Below are 17931 nucleotides of genomic sequence, written 5' to 3'. Positions count from 1 at the left end.
TTGAGTGTTGAAATGTGTGTCGAGCTCATTATACTTGCTCTAAAAGGTTTCAAACTGCAAAGATTTAAACATCTTTATCTTTGAATAGTTTTCCTGTGCTGTCCCTTTGTGTCAGACTGTTAATGTGCAGTCTGGCACCTTCAAATAATGTGGCTTTGTAACCAATTATTTACATGTTGTTTTATCCACAGAGAATCTTTTTTTAAATAAATTTATTTATTATTTATTTTTGGCTGTGTTGGGTCTTTGTTGCTGCACGTGGGCTTTCTCTAGTTGGGGCGAGCAGGTACTACTCTACATTGTGGTGTGTGGGCTCCTCATTGCTGTGGCTTCTCTCGTTATGGAGCACGGGCTCTAGGCGCTGGGGCTTCAGTAGTTGTGGCTCGTGGGCTTCAGTAGTTGTGGCCCATGGGCCCTAGAGCACAGGCTCAGTAGTTGTGGCACACAGGCTTAGTTGCTCCGCAGCACGTGGGATCTTCCCAGACCAGGGCTCGAACCCATGTCCCCTGCACTGGCAGGCAGATTCCCAACCACTGTGCCACCAGGGAATTCCCCCACAGAGAATCTTAAGGTCAAAACATACAACTCGATTAACTACACTTCCTCCTGTTCACATTTCCCTCATCTTTTCTTCACCTTCCGTCTATGTTTCCTTGGCCCTGTTTATATTAAGTGCTTTTGCCATTATATTTGATTGTCTGTATTCCGGTGAGTTACCACAATGCTTTATGAGACATGGTAGGATATAAATGCATTTAAGTAATATATATATATGTGTGTGTGTGTGTGTGTGTGTGTGTGTGTGTGTGTGTGTGTGTGTCGTTTGCTTGAGTGCAGTGTTTTTTGTTTTCTGTACTGAATTCATTAGCATGGGTCGGTATAAAATTTAGCATAGGTCGATATGTAATTTGTAAACTAATAAAGTCTTAAAAGTGAGGAATTAAGTCTTTTAAAATTTAATTATTTATTGTAAAGAGCAGAATAGCATACATAAACAGATGCCTAGGGAAAACTTGTAATCTAATTTGGAACTCTCATGAACACCTATGTTTTTTTTCTTCTAATGGTATGATAGTAGGCCATTTGATTATTTCTATTTTTATGGCTTTAGCTTTAGAACAATGAAATATTCGTAAATTTTAAAAAGTATTTTTCTTTATTTGATGGGGGTGGGATACTGGAGAAATGAAAGGTCAAACACCTATTGAGGAATCCATACTTGTCTATATATTGTGTACTTTTATTTCAATAACTGATTTAAAATTCCTAAAAGGATGCTATAATAAGTTATTATGCCATTTTACAGACTGAATTAAGTGAATTTCAGGGAGGTATGAAACTTGCCTAAGGCTATCCAGCTGTAAAGCAGAAGTGAGAATTAAATCCAGGTATACCTATCGCCAAAGTTTCTGCTCGTCTCTTTACATCATCCACTTTTAATAGCCAATGCTTTCCTGCTTACAAATATGACTGAGGTTTCCAGACAGTCAACAGTCCTTTTTAATCAGATTGAAAAATTACTGTTGATTCTCTAAAGACATATTCCTTTTCCATTAAGTGACTTTAGTTGTTCAAATAATACTTCCAGACAGTAGTAATCATACAGTTGGAGACTAAGAACAGAACTCAGGGATGTGTCTAGCAGTCAGTAAAGACCAACTGGGCTCACTGATGATATTTACGGTCATTTCCTCTAGACTAACATAATCTTATTAGTAAGACCCTAATAATTCACAGTACTGCCCTTGCCTGATTGTTTGTTCTTCTCCCTCTATCACGCTCTCTTTCCCCATATTATTATTATTTTTGGCAATTTTTGGTGAATTAAATTCAGGGATTGGTATTCAGGAGTACTAGTCACAAAAGCAGAGAATCTTAGCTCACAACAAAGGAAGAAAATAGAGAAAAAGTATAAATTATATGAATACACACACATACACACATGTACCAACTATATGTTGCACTTCTCCAAAATCTATTCAGTATCTACACATTTATTGTATATTAGCAGTAAGACTAGAACTGAGCATAACGCTCTGTTTACAAGGCACAGAAAACAGACCCAAATATGGAAATTACTAGCAATGAGAATGGGGAAGAAAGACTACAACAAGGAATGTAGATGATATTTTTGTTTCCTAGCTGTGATGCCAAATATTGAACTTTCAACTTGAGACAAGGAGGCCATAAAAAGTTGTATTAGTTTCCTAGAGCTGCCATGACAAAGTACCAGAGACTGAGGAGGTTAAACAACAGAAATTTACTCACTCACAGGTCTAGAGGATAGAAATCTGAGGTAAGGTGTCAGCAGGATTGATTTCTTCTCAAGTATCTCTTCTTGGTTTGTAGGTGCCATGTTTTCCTTTTGTCTTCACATGGTCTTCTCTCTGTGCATGTCTGTGTCCTAATATTTTCTTCTTATAAGGACACCAGTCATATTGGATTAGAGCCCACCCATTTGACCTCATTTGACCTCAGTTACCTATTTAAGGGCCTTATCTCCAAATACAGTCATATTATGAGGTATTGGGGGTTAAGACTTCCACATATTAACTTGAGCAGGACACAATTCAGCTGATAATAGAAGATAAGAGTAATTTAAGCAAGTAAGTAACTATTGTTTACAGTGAGTTGCTTAAGGATATGAATTTACTCAAGAAAAAACAAGAAGAAATTACATAACACTGTACGTTATACAAAGATATTAAATTAATCATCATAACATCCTGTGAGATGGGCATTAAATTAGACTAAGAAAGATTAACCAACTTTTCCAGAATTGCATAGTTGGTACTTTCCAGAATTTTAACCAGGTATTTTCCCAGTTCCATTCTACGTTATATATTCATTTCATTATTTGAAATGAATTTTGAGTCTTCATTTTACTTAGTTTCTGAAGTTATACGGGGATAGAATGGAGTTGGATATTTTCAGTGACATTCACACATGGGGAAGGAAATTGAGTCCAGAAGCTTCAGCAATGTTTCCATGCAGAACACTAACAACAGAACCAGAAATACCGTTATCCTTTTGGTTCAGTGATCTTTCCTGAAGCACTACAAGAATCAATTTTAAGAAGCCCAATGTTTTCCAAACTTTCACCAATGGACTCTGGTAGGGTCCTCTAACAGTATCTAAGAGACTAACTAGTTTCACATTCCAAGCCACTTAAGAGAAGGAGTTCTGATTGTTCTCTGTGAGGAAATCAAGTGACAATCATAGCTAGTGATTTAGGATAGTTTCTTCAGGGCCCAGGCAAAACCTAATACACAGTAATAATCATTGTTAACTGCATCTTTGACAAGGATTAATCAGGTATCAAAGAGGTCTATAAATTGGGAGAAATTATGATCAAAGAGAAACATAGACCACAGGTATTTAATTAATGCTCAATTATTTATGAGTTTAACTTTGGTTAACCTAATTTTCCTTCTTCTAGACAATTTCCAATTCATCTCCACAAACAGACCAGAATAATCACCTTCCAATACAAGATTTATTGTGTTGCTTTAAGTTAAAGCATACAGTGACTTCTACATTCACTCCACGAAGTTTTGCCAGGAGAGAAAAGGAGACATTATATTTTGTCTTGAATTAGATATGCCACCTTACTTGACTTAGCTCATCCTACTGGAAGCACTTTGAGGGCAGATTCTACAGTCTTGTCTTACATCCTCTACGGAATCAAGCCAAGGGAATCACACACAGTTACAGCTGGAAAAACTTTTGTTCTGGGTTAATACTTTTAGCTTTTACGACCAAGACTTTATCACCAAGATCTATCTTTACAGTCTCCAAACAGAAGACCTTCTTGCCTTCCGTTTTCATATTGACTAGGAAGGTAAAGGGAAGAACTGAGAAGTACCCAAAATCAGCTAGCAGCCAGCACAGATAAATCATCTGTGGAGATATTGTTTCTTTCAAAAGATATAAACATAAGAGGAAGTCCTAGTGTTAGAAACAATTGTGCATAATAAAATTCCATGAAAACCTAGAAATCCAGATGCAAATCAGTAACATATTGGTTAAATAAGCTGTTATGTTCATGCAGTGGACAAGTGTACATACATTAAGAAGAACGAGACTCTCTTTTCTATGAGATTCTCTTTTCGCTGAACTCATCAGTGCTGCAAAAACAATGTTACATAATACTTTTTCTTTAACATTATATCAGGCATCCTCATCTTGTCCTGCATTTATTGCCAGTGTTATTAAAGTCTATCACTTACCTCTTTCTCTTTCAGACATATAATTTCTTCTTATTTTGGAAGCATTCATCAATCCCTATTTTATTCTTTCTTTTAAATTACAAATGAATATTGAATTTTATAAAATATCTTTTGGGGGATATTTCAAGTGATTGTATAGTTTTTCTCTCTTTTGACCTTGTTATATGGTAAATTGTATTTTGTTATTTTATATTATGCTATTTATTATATATTGTATTATGTTTACTAATTACATTTATTATATTATAATTACATTATTTTTAAGGTAGCATTTTGTTTTAGATAGACAAAATAAGCAGTGGAATAGGAAGCATCTTAAAATTAGATGCAAGAGCATAAGGGAATTGAGATTAAAATAAAATTCACGTTTTGGATCAGTAGCAAAAATTATTCAACAAAAGTAGGAAAATACGGCTATCATTACTAAATTGTAGATACAGCAACTAGTTAAAAGTTAAAAAATAATTAAACTGTAAAAATATCAGAAACCTGGGAGACTTGAAATAAATTATTCATGAGGAATACCTTTCTAAGATACAAACAAAAAGGATACATTTAATTATATAAGAATTAAAATTTTCCTCATGGCAAAATGCACTACAAAGGTCAGAAAACAAGCAAAAGAAATTGGGAAGTATATTTAGAAATGGATATGCTTTCTTTACAACTTTTGAGAGAAGCACATGTTTCTTTTTCCTTTAACCTGTTATGTGGGTATTAATCTATAATATAAGTGCATGGTTCCTTTCCTTTCATCTGTAATGTGAGTGTCAACATGGGGCACTGTTTCCAAGCACAGACTTTGGATGTTCCTGTACTGGTCCCATCACTGACTATCCACAAAAACTTACAAATGTTGCTTCACTTTCCTGGGGGTTAGAGTCTTAGCTAAGAAATGGAAGCAAAATATAACTTTCCCCCAGGGATGATAGAAGGTTTAAAGGAGTAAATATGTAAGTGACTTAGCACAGTGCCTAGTACAAGAGAGATCAATGTAAGTACTTATCCATTTTTTAAAGAGACAGATGAAAGAAATAAAATGTGGTGATTTCAATCTATTGATATATATTCTTGACATTAAACTACCTTTTCATTCATTGGATGACCTAACTTGCTCATGCTTTTTCTTACTCTAGTGAACTTGGGTAGCTAATATCATAGTTTAAAATTTTTCCTTTTATATTTACAAGTAAATTTGACCTGTAAATTTCTTTTTCCTTACAGTCCTAATCTATTTTCAGTATTAGGATTATATAGACTTCATAAGATGAATAAAGGAGCATTCTTCCTTTGCTACTCTCTAGAAATTTTTCTTTGTTAATATTGATGTTATCTGTTTAATAGAAGTTGGATAGAATTCACCTCCCAAATGATCTGGCCGGGTCTGGTATTTTCTTGGTGAAAGCTTGTAAACTATTGACTTCATTCCTTTACTGGTGCAAGAACTCCAGCCACAAATTTCCTCTTGTGTCATTTTTTTTTTTTTTTTTTTTGCGGTACGCGGGCCTCTCACTGTTGTGGCCTCTCCCGTTGTGGAGCACAGGCTCCGGACGCGCAGGCTCAGCGGCCATGGCTCACGGGCCCAGCCGCTCCGCGGCATATGGGATCCTCCCGAACCGGGGCATGAACACGTGTCCCCTGCATCGGCAGGCGGACTCTCAACCACTGCGCCACCAGGGGAGCCCTCTCTTGTGTCAGTTTTGGTAAACTTTACGAGCTAGGAAATTGTCCACTTTACAGAAATGTTCAAATTTACTGGTATTTCATATACTCTCTGTTTGTACTCTCTGCTATAACATTGTCCTGATTCTTTCTATATATTATTTACTTAGGTTTTCGTTTTGCTTAATCAAAGCGTGTTTTTTAAATCTTTTCAAAGAATATTCTTTTGACTTACTAGATTACCTCAATTTTATACTTTTTTCTGTTTTATTAAGTTCTGCTCATATCTTTATTATCTATTTTTCTATGTTCTCAGGGTTTATTGTTTTACTCTTCTAATGTCAATTAAAACTCTTGGTTATTAATTTTAATAAATCTTTTTATTTATAAATAGTTGAACTTTTTAAGATTCCAGCTTAGTTGTAAGTATCTAAGGGTCAGCTCCTCCTCATAGTTGCTGGCCTAAGGCTTAGTTCACCCTATAGCAATGTATATATTGACATTTTTTCCCCTCGACTTTCTGTGTTTTGCTACTTCTCACTTTTCTTTGCAGAGAAGCCCTTTGAAATACCCTTAACTTATTTTACAGCCAATAAGTCTTTAAAATACTGTGTATTTTTAAAGATAAATCAACTTATATAATTAGGCAGGAAATCTGATGTCATATTTTTTAAAACAGCATAATTTCACTCTTCTCCACGATTAATCTGCTGTATTACACGACCTTCGAGTTTTTAGCTTTATCAATGACATGTACTTTAAAAATGTTTTAAAAATCCTACCCAGTCTTTTAAAACATCCTTGCTCCTTGTTTCAGTTCTAGTTTTATGTATATTTTCTGCCTGGCACCTGATTATTCCAACATCTGATGGATAGTCTTGGGAATCTAATTCTGGTATTGATTGTTTTTGCTGATTCTCTCCACTTGTAGCTGATTTCTTCATTATTGTGTAAATTTAGATCATGAGCTCACGTTTAGATAAACTTTATCTGTGGGAATGCTATAGGCCTGTGTTGAAGGTCTACCTCTCCAGAAAAGGTTTAGTTTTGTGTTTGGAATACCACTGATTTGGGAGCATTTTAAATTAATTTCTTAGCTTCTGTTTGCAAGACTGCAAATAAATTTGCAACCCAAACACTGTGAACACAGATCTGCGGTTCAGAATTCTCAAGATTTCCTACCTGTTTCCTACCCAGAGCAGAGGCCAAGAGAATTTGGTCTTAGTCTCCCTTTGCCAGCAGATATTTTTTCTCCTGACACAACCTTTCATTAAAGCTGAAGCTAGGGATAGATAGGTTTAGTTCTAACTTCCCATCTAGTAGGGATGGAGTCTTACCTCCCGCCTCCCATGTGGTCATGGCCATTTAAAAACAAGTCTCTACACCAGGTGTGTCATTCAACTACGGCCTGTATTCCAACTCCAGACAGCTGCCTATTTTTTATGGCCTATGAGCTATGAATAATTTTCACATTTTAACTGGTAACATTTTAAATGGTTACCTAAGTACCTAAATAATATCCTCAATTTTGCCTCTTTGGTCTACAAAGCCTAAAATATTTGCCATTTGGCTCCATAAAAACAGGGTTTCCAGCTTCTGTTCTAAGCTATCAAGATCTTCAATCCACTCTTAATATAGCTATAACTCTCACACATGTACCACCCTTCCTTCATGGGTCCTGGAAATTTCGACTGCACACTTCCAAAATCAACCACGCACTTAAAAATAAGTTGTGTACTTTTAACCTAGCATACCTAACCCTTTTCTTTTAGGAGAGTTTTTCAAGTAATCTTGCCCACCGTATTCTTCAGAACTTCATTAATAATGGCAAAAAATTAAAACAACTTAATATTCAACAAAAATGGGAATTGTTCATAACAATTATAGAAGCACATACAGTAGAAAACTATAAACTGTTATTGAAATAGTGAGACATAGCTAGTTTTATTCTTAGAGAACTGTGTTTATTTAGGTCCCTTTTGTTTAAATAAGTATATTTCTGTGTATGTATGTATATAATCATGTATTTATATACACATACATTATTTGTATGATATATTTATATAAACATATGAAATACATACCTATACACATACCTTTGATTTATATTTGTATACATACACAGGAATATAATTATATATATTATATATTTATATACACTGAACTGAAAACTGGTAGTATACATATATATCGTGTATAAATGTGTGTCTACGTGCATGTGTAGAAAAGCAGGTTGAGAGATATGGAAGCATGAGTTAGACAGGGTTCAAGATTTTAAAAGTAGTTATGTGTAGGTAGTGAGGTTAAGGCCCATTTGATTGAAAATATTGCATATTTTTACATCAATTGTTATGACGACCAGATTCCTATGTAAATAAAATTATAAATAGCTATACATACTCGTATGTGTAATGTATAATTAAAAGATATATAGTTTTAGATATGTATTATATTTATATTATATAATACAATTGTGTTATACTAATACATTATATATTGTGTTATATAAATATATTAACTATAGTGTATTATATCAGATAATAATAATTATATATTTATATATTATGATATAATTGTTTTATAATCAATATTACAGGATAGATCATATTAATATTATGAACATATTAACCATATAAATACATTTCATTACTCATATATGTTGTATATAATATATGCTAGGCAAAAATATATATTAATATAATACATAATTGTTATACATTAATATAAATATTAGTATATTACACTTATACATCAATATAATATTTAATATTGGTATATTTATGTTATATTTAATATATACATAGCTAATGCACTTTAAAGCCATCTGCTACAAGTAGAATAAGACCAGGAGTATGGCCAAAGCAAATTGTAAAAATATTAGATTACTTATATTCATTTATATGTCATTTTCCTGGAATCTGCATCCGGCTATTAGAGAGGACACACAGCAAAATCAACAAAAAGTGTCCAGAAGGACATAGGATCCTTTATTCATTGGAACCTCAAAGGAAACACAGTGCTATTCAGTTCCCCTTCAAAGAGCCAAGAGCAAGCCTTGAAGCACCCAGTAAAAGCCAATTCAAACAAAAAAGCTTTTCCACTTAAACTGGAAAAAGTTAAGTTCCCAACAGACCCCTTACATCAACCACCGAAGCTCATTTGGCAGTAGAAACAATAATGTTCACCAAACAACAAGAAACCCAAAACAATATTTGTTTTACCAAAAACAAAAAAAAGCAGCTAATTAGTGTCTTTCCTGTTTGAAAGAAGGGGGTGGGAAGTGGGCAGAAGACCTGATAGGAAAGATAAAAAGAAAAGGAAAGGAAAACAACAGTTTCCAGTTTGACACTCAAGCTGTCTTCTGCATCCATTTCGTCAAGACCACCAAGTCAATGTGGAAGCTTTTTCCTCCTTCCCTTTTCTTTTCATGAGACTGATCACAACCAGCACTGCAGAGTCCATCGAATTAAGGAACGCTGTTGCCTACATGTGTGAATGAGCTGTGAGTAAAGTACTGAAGTAGAGGACACCTAAAGTGAAACGTCTTCATGAATGTCCATGTGGCTGAGCAGCAAGTTAACCTTTCATAGATGTGCTAAAGAAGAGTTGGGTTTTATTTTATTTACTTTTCCCTGGACTGCGTTGAATGACTATCATCTTCAAGTTCAGGCTACTTTTTGCTGAGGATTAATGCACTGGGAGAGCTGAGAGAACACTGAACAGTAGAGCTGTCTTTTTCTTGACCAGTTCACCTTAGTTTCCCAAACTCTAAGTCTTTCCCTAATTCTTTCTCCTTTGTATTGTAGTAAAATGAACATAACACAAAATTCACCATTTTGATCATTTTACAATTCACTGTACCATTCAGTGGAATTTACTACTGTCACAATGTTGTGCATTGTGACACACTATCACCACTGTCCAGGTACAAAACATTTTCATCACCCCAAGAGGAAACATACATCCATTCTGAGGAGTCATTCCCTATTTCCCTCACTTCCAAACCCCTGGAAACCACAAATGTATAATATTTTCCATGTGTATGGATTTGCCACTGCTGGACATTTCATATAAATGGAACCATACAATATGTAGCCTTTTGTGCCTGACTTCTTTCACTTACTTGCATCCATGATGTAGCATGTATCAGTAATCCATTCACTTTTATGGCTGAATTCCCTGATCTTGTTTTCTTCATACTGTTTGAATACAAAATTTAAAGTATGTTGAGAGTGAAGCTCTGTTTTAATGGCACATCTACGAGGCCAATTCTTTTAAAGCAGGTGAAAATGGAGATATTGTTGTGAAGTGATAATCGTTGAGAAGCCTCAGCCAATTTGATAACGAAAAGTTTGGGAAATGTTGCAAAAAATTATCTGCTTTATATTTAAAGCCTTTTAAGCAAGGATTCAGGAGACTGCCTTTTTCTTGCAGGTAACTTAAATGAGTCAGAAGGAAATAACTGCCCTTTAAAACAGATTTTGAAAGGATTCTATTTATTCTTAATAGATGAATGGGAGTACAGGTAGTTCATATCCAATATGGACTCCCTGTCCAAACACTATTTATCGTTTTAGGCACCACTATCGAATTATATTTCTTGAGAGTAAGGCAGCTCAATTCCTGCATATTACTTTTTTTCCTGCATATTACTTTTTAAAATTCATCTATCAAATCCATTAACACAGTATAAAGAAGAGATGTTCATGTTTCAGTGCAGTTCAAGTATCAGTTATAAAGAACGCCCAGTAAGAAAAAGAATCCTGTATCACTTGCCAGAATGTGGTCAGCTCTGGGGTGCTTTGCTAGCTGGAAGACACTTTCACTGTTAAGAGGATAGAGGCTGTTTAAGAGGGATGAGAAGCCAAAAAATATTAACTACGTGTATGTGTTAAGAACAGTGCTAGATTATCTCATATTCTATATCAACCAAGGCTCACCATTTTACATATGTGAAAAGGGAGTTAAAAGTGTTATAGTAGGGCTTCCCTGGTGGCGCAGTGGTTAAGAATCTGCCTGCCAGTGCAGGGGACGCGGGTTTGAGCCCTGGTCCGCGAAGCTCCCACATGCCACGGAGCAACTAAGACCATGCGCAACAACTACTGAGCCTGCACTCCAGAGCCCGTGAACCACAACTACTGAAGCCCACACACCTAGACCCCGCGCTCAGCAACAAAGAGAAGCCACCACAATGAGAAGCCCACGCACTGTAACAAAGAGTAGCCCCCGCTCACTGCAACTAGAGAAAGCCCGCACATAGCAAGGAAGAGCCAACGCAAAGATAAATAAATAAATCTATTTTTAAAAAATTTAAAAAGTGTTTTAGTAACTAAAAGGCACACAATCAGTAAAGTTGAGCAAGAATTCAATCCCAAATCTGTCACACTGAAGTTTAAGCTAATACTTGAGATTAATAAAAACAGCACTAAATTAAAAGTTTAGAGATATTTTTAATTTCATACTCTTTCACTAACGCTCTTTGGAGATAAATCATTTCTTTTATATGGGCCTTAGTTTTCACAACTATAATAGTTGGAAGCTTGACTAGATGATCTGTATGTAGTCTTCCAATTCTAAAATGTTCCACTCATTTGGATTCCTTCAATAATTGCCCTTGCAATACATGCATGCTGCCACCAAGTAGCAATAGAGACTATTAGTCCTTTTTTATCCCTAGTGGGGAGTGCATTTTGACATCAGACTTATCAGTCAATAGTACAACCTATTAATATAACTATAAAATAACAAAATAATCTGGTATTATTTCCTGTAAAGCAGGATCTTTACATTGTCTATGAATCGTATCAGAATCACCTGTAGGTTTGTTTGGTTGTGTTTTTTTTAACATCTTTATTGGAGTATAATTGCTTTACAATGGTGTGTTAGTTTCTGTTTTAGAACACCTGTAGGTTTCTAAACATAGAGGAAATCCATAACCCATTGAATGAGAATCTTCAGAAACAGGACATGGGCATCTGGATTTTTGGGCTCCCATCATCTGTATATTTTATTTTATTTTTTGCCTATGTACAATATTTGTCACATCCTCTTGAATCTTTAAATTTTTCATTTTGTTTTAAAATTTTAGAATATTCCATAATCTTCACCTACTTTTCATAAGGTGTTATCTGTTATGTTTATTCGATCTTGTGCTTCTCCTGGTTAAGTCTTCTTTTTTTTCTTTTTTTTGTGGGGGGGCCCTGCCTCATGGCTTGCAGGATCTTAGTTCCCTGACCGGGAATTGGACCCCAGGGCCCCAGCAGTGAAAGCGCCAAGTTCTAACCACTGGACCACCAGGGAAGTCCCAAGACTTCTGCTTTAAATGACTTTTTTTCCCACTCTAATTCATTCCTGGGATCAGTTTCATGTTTGAACATTAAACCAACCTTGCATTACTAGAATAAAGCTACTTTGACTGTGATATATGATTGTTTTACATACCATGGATACAGTTTGTGCTTCTGTTTACACATTTTGCATGCATGTTCAAAAGAGAAACTGGCCTGTGATTCTATTCTTGTAATATTCTTTTTAGTTTTGATCTGAAGCTTATGTTGGCCTTATAAATATTTTAAGCAATATATACTTTTCTGTTTCCTGGAAGATTTTTATGTAAGGTTACCAACATTTCTTCCCTAAATATTTGGAAGAATTTACTTGGAAAGCCATTTATCCCTGGAAATCATTTTCTGTAAAGGTACTTAATTATACAAACAACTTTTGCAGTAGATATAGGTTTTTTAGATATTTTTTCTTTCTTGGGTTACTCTTGTTAGCTTGCATTTTTAAAGAATTTGTCATTTTGGATGAATTTTCAAATTTATAAATATAAAATTATCATAATTTTAACAGCTTTATTGGGATGTAATTTACATAGCATAATTTTAACACTTTAATGTATACAATTCAGTGGTTCTCAGTGTAACCACTAAAAGACTTGTGTAACCATCACAACAATCCAATTTCAGATTTCTGTCCCCCCACAAAAAACCCATTACACATTAACAAGCTTTTTTCAATCTCCTCAACCTTCTCAGCCCTAGGCAACCACTCATCTACTTCCTGTCTCCACAGATTTGCTATTCTGGGCATTTCATATAAATGGGACCATACAATATGTGATCTTCTGTGAGTGGCTGCTTTTACTTTACATAATGCTTTCATGGTTCATCCATGTTGTAACATGGATCAATATATTATTCCTTTCTATAGCTTAATGCTATTCTATTGTATGGATATTCCACATTTTGTTTATTCATTTATCTGATTGACATTTGAATTATTTCTAATTTTTGTTTTTAGAAATATGCTTCTATGAACATTCACATAAAAGCTTTTGTGCAGACATAAGTTTTTATTTCTCTTAGGTATATATTTAGTAGTGGAACTGCTGGGTCATAGGGTAACTCTATGTTTAAACACTTACAGGAACTCTCAAGCTGTTTTGTAAAATGGCCGCACCATTTTACATTCCCACCAGCAATGTACGTGCGTTTCAATCTCTTCTCTTACAGCCTAGCATGTCATCTATGCTGGAAAACGTTTCACATGTAGTTGAGCAGGATGAGTATTTTACTGTTTGGTTGAGTGTTCTGTAAACATCTATTAGGTCTTGTTAATTCATAGTCTTGTCCAAGTCTTCTATATCATTGTTGATCTTCTGACTAACTGTTCTATCCATTATTGACTGTGGAGTACTGAAGCCCGTATGTAATGTTGTGCAATTATCTATTTCTTCCTTCAATTCTTCATGGATTTTGGTATTTTCTTCTTCATGTATTTTGGTTTTACCTTATTCAGGGCAAATATGTTAAAAATTTTTGTATCTTCCCTTTCTTTATCATAAAATGTCCCTTTTCATATCTAGTAACTTTTTTGTTTGTTTTAAAGTCTATTTTTTCTGGTATTAGTATAGCCACTTCAGCAATGCTTACGGTTGCTATCTGCATGATGTATATTTTTTCATCCTTTTACTTTGTACACATTAGACTTTTGAATCCAAGGAGTGTCTCCTATAGAAAACATTTTTTAAAACCCAGTTTGACAATATCTGCCTTTTGATTGTATTGTTTAATACATTTACATTTACTTTTTATTATTGATATGGTAGGATTAATTTATGTCTATCATTTTACCTTTGGTTTTCTACATGTCTCATGTTTTTGTTTTATTGTTATTGTTGTTGTTCCTCCATTTTCCTTTTATAGTAAGTAGATATTTTCTACTGTAACATGTAATTCCTTTAATGATTTTTAACCACATTGTTTGAGTAATGGCTGCACTAGGGCTTATGTAATACATCTTCTCAGAATCTCTTCAGATTTTTACTAGCTTCATTCCAGTGAGAAACAGAAACTGTACTTTTATAGAGCTGTATTCCTTCCCCTTTTTTTGTTTTTATTACATTTATATATGTTACATACGTAACAACACATTATTATAATTATTACTTCTCACAAGCTTATCTTTTCAAGGAGCTTAGAGAAGAAAGTAAAGCAAATAAATATTTTTGAATTTGTTGGGTTAATCTATTTACCATTTCTGGTTCTCTTCCTTTCTTCCTGCGGATTCAGCTTATGATCTACTCTAATTTTTATTCTAATACAGCTTTGCTCTCACTGCCTTCTTTGTGCCATATCATCAAATATATTTATGTTATATCGAGAAAAATCCAAATATAGTCATATTTTTAGGCACTTACTTTTTAAATTAGTTAATAGAAGAAAGGAAAAGAAATTTGAAATTACAGTATCTTTTATAATTCCCTACACAACAGCTCTAGTCAGCATTCTTTGTTTTGTTTTTATGGCTTGAGTTACTGTCTGCTATCATTTGAGGAACTTCCACTAGTATTGCTTGTGAAGCCCGTCCGCTAACAATGAATTCACTCAGTTTCTATTTCTGTTTCTGAGTTATGGTAAAGTATTGATGATAAGTTGTGGAGTGGTAGGAAAAACTAAACTGCGATGTGCTGTATGATGTATGTTTTACTGAAGTGTCTTGGTCAAATTCTAATGATTTATGATAGAAATCACATAAAGCAAGCATCACAATTCTTCAGGAATGTTCTGTAGAATGCTTATGTTAATGATGAATATGTGAATCCCAAATCTTTCACTTGTACTGACTTTATCTCATCAATTCTTCTCCCAGCAATGCCATAACTAGAGTTGAGTTCTAAAGTGTACCTTCCTCTTTTCCAATAGAAATGGTCCCATAATTTCAAAAAGTTCTCAAAGGTGAAAAAGTGCACATGGCGTTTATCACGTTTGCAAATGCCAATGAAAATGCTAAGGTAACACTGTCCAAAATGCAATATTCTTCTGTGAGGGCACCCAACTTTAAACAAATACACATATTCTAAATACAGCTTAGATCTGTGACATGTTTTGGCCAATGAAGTGTGAGCAGACATGATGGCCTTCAATGAGCAGCAGAGGGCTTAAATGGGCTTGTGCAGTTGGGCTCACCTCTTATGTTTCAGTGAACTTTGTGAGAAGACAGGCCTGGGAGCTGCGGCCTCACAGTTGGGCTCCAGAGGAAGATGTGTGTTACAGACCTCAAACTGATCCAAAACACGGAGCAAAACCAGCCATCTAGAGGTCTAAAAGAGAGCCACTGCAGCTAGCCCATAGGTCCAAGAAAAATAAATTCTTGTTTATGTAACTGAGTTTTGGGTTGATTTGTTCCAAAGCATTATCAGAGCAAGAGCTGACTAACACAACATCCTCCAAATCATTGTTATGTGAATGGCTGCCACCATGCCTACATGTAAGGCAATAGTGTACTCAAATTGTGAGAGTTCTTGAACTCTTGGTACCTCTTCAACACAAGGTACATGGCTAAATTTCCACAAATAAGTTCACTAATATACCACAAAGATCTCCCTGAACTTTTATTAAATTTAATGCAAAGTTCTTTCTTTTCATTTTCTGCTTCTACATAGTTAAAATGCTTTTTATCAATGTAAAACGGCTCTTGCCTTTTGGCTTCTGTCGTGAGAGTCTTTTGAACTCTGAAACACTGTAGGGTATCACCTATATATGGAATCTAAAACATACAACAATCGACCGAATATAACAAAAAAGAAGGAGAGTCACCAATATAGAGAACAAACTAATGGTTGCCAGTGCAGAGGGGGAGGAGGGGGCAATACAGGGGTGGGGAAGTGAGAGATCTAAACTACTGGGTGTACGACAGGCTCAAGGATGTATTGTACAACACAGGGAATATAGCCAATGTTTTGTAACAACTGTAAATGTAAAGTAACCTTTAAAAAGTATATAAAACTTTTTTAAAAAAGAAATCATACTTAAAATCCGAAACAATTTAAATGTCCATCAACAGGAAAATGCACATATAAATTATTGTATTTCCCTACATGGGAATCCTACATAGCGAGGAAAGTACATGAACTAGACAGATCTTTACGTGTCAGCATGGATGAATCTAGAAAAGATAACACTAAATAAAGCAAGTAACAAGAGAAAACAAAATAGAATACTATATGCAGTTTAAGAATACTTAAAAATGTAGCCTACATAGAAAGACATCCATGCCAGTGATGGAGACCAAGTTCAGAAGAGTGGTTACCCAGGGTCAGCTGGGGAGTGGCTGTGTTTGGGAAAGTGGTCACACCAGACTCTTCAACGGGAATGGTAATGTTTCACTTCACACACTGGCTGGAGGACGGAGGAGTGTCTGCGATGTTATAATGTGAGCACGCTGCATGTGAAAGCCATTGCTGACCACATCTAGGGGATCTGATGCGCGGTAGCTGGTAGTGGGTGGAGGCATCCAGAAGGTGGTGGTAGAAGAGGAACGTTGTACACGTAACGCCTAAGGCCTGACCAGAGGACGACCACTGTTCTAGAAACTGGACACAAATCCAACTTCTACGGCCAATCTTAGAAGACAAACTGAGGCATATTTAAAATTTTAACACTTTATGTGAGCAAAAATAGATTTAATTCAGGCACCACAAAGCGGAAGAGGTGAGGAGCACTCCAGCCACAGGAGCTGCAGAGATGTTTATTTTAAAAGGGCAGAAGCAAAGCAAGGAAACGACTGATTTGCTATGGCTTTAACGCCTAGTTGGTGGTTTGTAACTGGTTGTCCTCAGCGGTTTTCGTCACCCTGAGGCGTTGACAGGCTTAGATTTTGGTTGGTTTACATAGGCAGTCGCATCACTAGAGCCACCGCCGTCTAACGGCCTCCTTGCAAGGTTAATTTACTAACACCAATTGTCTGAATCCTTCCTCTCACTCAGTCACTTCACTTCCTACGCCTCAGTTTCTCTTCTGTAAAGTGGATATTCAGTAGGAAATTCTCTGTGGAGGTGTCAGTACGAAACAAGGTGATTATTAGTAACCACGATCATGTCCTGAATGCATGGAACACGTCAGCATTTGCCAACCACCGTGTCAAGTCAGCAGAAACTACAGAAATTAAGAGCTCTCCGCAGAAATTCACACACCCGTGCACCATGTAACGGACCACAGGCGGACGTTCATTCAGCCTTTCCTGTGTCCCTCAGAGAGTGCCCGCTCTCTCCTGGGCGGGGCGAGCACAGACAGCCGGAGTTTAACTACTTTTAAAATTCCTTGATACAACCATGTCTCACTTTTGTTTGGATCAGTCAGCAAACGTTTTTTGTAAACCCCAAACCCTCCACACCTCCTACCTTTCGCGCCGCCCTAGTCTCAAAGCTCCCGCGACTGCTCCTCAAGCTAGGCCGCGTCGTCATGGGAGGCGGGGCTGCGTGCTGCTTCTCAAGCCGCGTTGTCATGGGAGGCAGGTCAGCTTGCGGACGCACGGCGAGCGCGCAGAAGTCCTCGAGCCCCGCCCCCACGGGCCCGCCCGGAGGCTTAAACCGCAACCCCGCGGCTCGGGAGGGCGTTGATGCCCGCGCCAACACCAGGCCGTGCGTGGGCTCCGGAGCGCGGCATGGAGGGGCCGGCCTAGCTGGAGCCCGTGGCCCTATGTCTTCTGGCTGCGACTCCGGTCCTGCGCACGCTGCGGGGCCGCAGCTGCCGGGCGG

General features: G+C 36.3%; 1 protein-coding gene across 1 annotated transcript in view; it reads right to left on the bottom strand.

Moving 5' to 3' along the window:
* LOC307198359 (UDP-N-acetylglucosamine--peptide N-acetylglucosaminyltransferase 110 kDa subunit-like) overlaps positions 1–17647 on the bottom strand; it is a 33578-nt gene extending 15931 nt beyond the window's left edge. Inside the window, exon 1 of the mRNA XM_079945218.1 lies at positions 17575–17647. The gene's annotated coding sequence lies outside the window, so the exon portion shown is untranslated. The remainder of the gene's footprint in view (positions 1–17574) is intronic.
* Positions 17648–17931: the final 284 nt, after the last annotated feature.

The sequence above is a fragment of the Stenella coeruleoalba genome (assembly GCF_951394435.1).
Source record: "Stenella coeruleoalba genome assembly, chromosome: 1".
Lineage (NCBI taxonomy): Eukaryota > Metazoa > Chordata > Mammalia > Artiodactyla > Delphinidae > Stenella > Stenella coeruleoalba.
Note: the sequence above shows the minus strand (reverse complement) of the source record. Positions and strands in the feature narration are given on the sequence as shown.